Source organism: Otolemur garnettii, unplaced genomic scaffold (assembly GCF_000181295.1).
Source record: "Otolemur garnettii isolate 467f Iridium unplaced genomic scaffold, OtoGar3 scaffold00185, whole genome shotgun sequence".
In the NCBI taxonomy this organism is placed as follows: Eukaryota; Metazoa; Chordata; class Mammalia; order Primates; family Galagidae; genus Otolemur; species Otolemur garnettii.
The window spans coordinates 1,090,932-1,093,207 of NW_003852580.1; the positions used below are offsets into that span (position 1 = coordinate 1,090,932).

A 2,276-nucleotide genomic window follows, 5' to 3' on the forward strand; every position below is an offset into this window, starting at 1 on the left:
CCAAGCGGGAGGGGGGAGCGCCCCCGAGACCCACGCATTTTAATTTACTTCTGTCCCTCTGGGTAACGGTCCGAACAGCCACCGCTGTGCCTCGACCTTCAAGCGGCACTTGGGATGCTCGGCCCCTCGGCGCCGCCTCAGCCACAGCGCGCGCGCAGCGCCACCTCGCGGCCGGCGGGGGCGGAGGCAATCGCGGGTGGTGACGGGAGCGCGGGGCGGGGCGGGGCGGAGCGGGGCGCCTCCCAGCCGCCACCAAGACGCGAACCGCCGGCTCCACTAGGTGAACGCAAGCATGGGAGGTAGACCTGGTCCCCCGGCTGGCGTGTCGCGTGCGGAAGCGCAGACATTGCCGTGACACAAGGTGGCACAGCCCAGTGGGGGAACCAGAGGGTCGTAGGAGGCACAGGGTGAGCAGAGTTACCCTAGAGTTTCCAGAAGATGCTGTTGAAGGATGGTCTGGGGCCCCCCGACGTAGGGGCCACAGGGCACTTTAAATAGCTCCCTGGCTGGTTCATTCAAAAACATGATCCACGCCGCTGGTGAGGTGGGAGTCAGACTTAGCATTTTATAGATATGGAAATTGTGTCCCTGAGAGGTTCATTAACTTATCCAAAGTCACACAGCTTCTCAGCCGCAGTTCAAGCCAAGTTTCAGCCCCAAAGATCAAGTGTGCAGAGTTCCATCAGCAGATACTCACAGAGCCCCTGTCAAAGGGCCGGCAGTCCAGCCAGGCTCAGGGGACACTCAGCCGTGGACAGAGCAGAGCAGCACCCCACTCCCACAGAGCTGATGGCCAGAGGGAGGACGTCTGAGACACAGCAGACAGGAGGGGGAGGCCGGCTGCCCCAGCACAGCCAGGCAGACCTGCTTTCCACCAGGCTCTTATTTCATCTCTGGGCCTCAGCTTTCTCATCTGTAAAATGGGGATAAGAGTGGGACAGTGGACGATTGGGAAAGATCAGGCACTCAAGTCAGGATGCCCCAGTTACTCCTTATAACCTCAGTGTGTATTTCCTTAAAACAAAGCCATTCTCAATCCTCAAAATCAGTAAATTCTCCTTAATACAATGTTACTATCTAACCTGTAGCTCTTATTCCTGCTTCACCAACTGTCCCAGGAGAGTCCTTAGACCAAAACTGACCGTGCCAGGCCTTGGCATTCAGCTGTCCCGTCTCTTTAGTCTCCTCCTTCAGCTGGAACATTCCTCAGCCTTCTGGCCTTTTGCAACCCAGTTATTTCACAGAATGTCCTTCATTGTGGGTTTGTCTCGTATTTCCTTGTGGTTAGATTGAGGGTCTGCATTCCCAGCAGGAACACTGGGAAGTGATTTGGGTCAGAAGGCCCTGGGTGTCTATTTGTCCATTAATTGATATTAATATTGATTAAGATGGTGTTTGCGGTTTTCTTCACTAACTAGTTCATACTCTACCCTGCACAATTAGTATCTTTGAGAGGTCGTAAACATCCATCACTCATGAAGTTTCCACCCACCCGTGTTACCATCCACTAATGGCTCTTACCTACCTCAGTTATTGCCAACGTGGCTGCCAGGTGCTGGTTTTCCAATGATGTTCTCTGCTTTTGTTAGCTGGCATCATGTCAGACCTTGTCTTAGAAGCAGATTATCACACATAAGAGTGGGGAATTAGTCTCCCTGCGTCCTACTTGCCCCTCCAAAGTTCTCCACACAATAATTAGAGAGAAGCTGTGTATGGTGGCTCACACCTGTAATCCCAGAATTTAGGGAGGCCACGGAGGATCGCTTGAGCTCAGGCGTTTGAGACCAGCCTGAGCAAGAGCACTGAGCAAAAGCGAGCCCCTGTCTCTAATAAAAATAGAAAAATTAGCCAGGCATTGTGGCAGGCACCTATAGTCCCAGCCACTTGGTAGGCTGAGACAAGAGGATGACTTGAGCCCAGGAGTTTGAGGTTGCTATGAGCTATGATGCCACAGCACTCTACCCAGGGGGACAGCTTGAGGCTCTGTCTCAAAAAAAAAAGAACAACATAAGAATGGAATGAATCATTTGGGACTTTTTGTCTGTGTCTTCAGACCCTCTATTCATTCGAAGGCATCTATAAGCCTCTACTGAGTACCAGGCATGTGGTAAAGAAGAGGAAGAGTGACAGGGATCATTGTGTTTAATCCTACAGTGACCATCGGTCACCCCTTTTCACATGTGAGGAAACCGGGGCTCAGACAGGCTGAGTGAGCAGCCAGCTGGGATGGGAAGCCTGGTCTGTAGGACCCAATGTCAGCTGTCACAACACTGCAC

General features: G+C 52.8%; 1 protein-coding gene across 1 annotated transcript in view; it reads right to left on the reverse strand.

Annotated features, from left to right (window-relative positions):
* The window catches only part of CUNH16orf95 (chromosome unknown C16orf95 homolog), a 70,243-nt gene that overhangs the window by 51,955 nt on the left and 16,012 nt on the right, over positions 1-2,276 (reverse strand). The gene's annotated exons all lie outside the window — the stretch shown is intronic.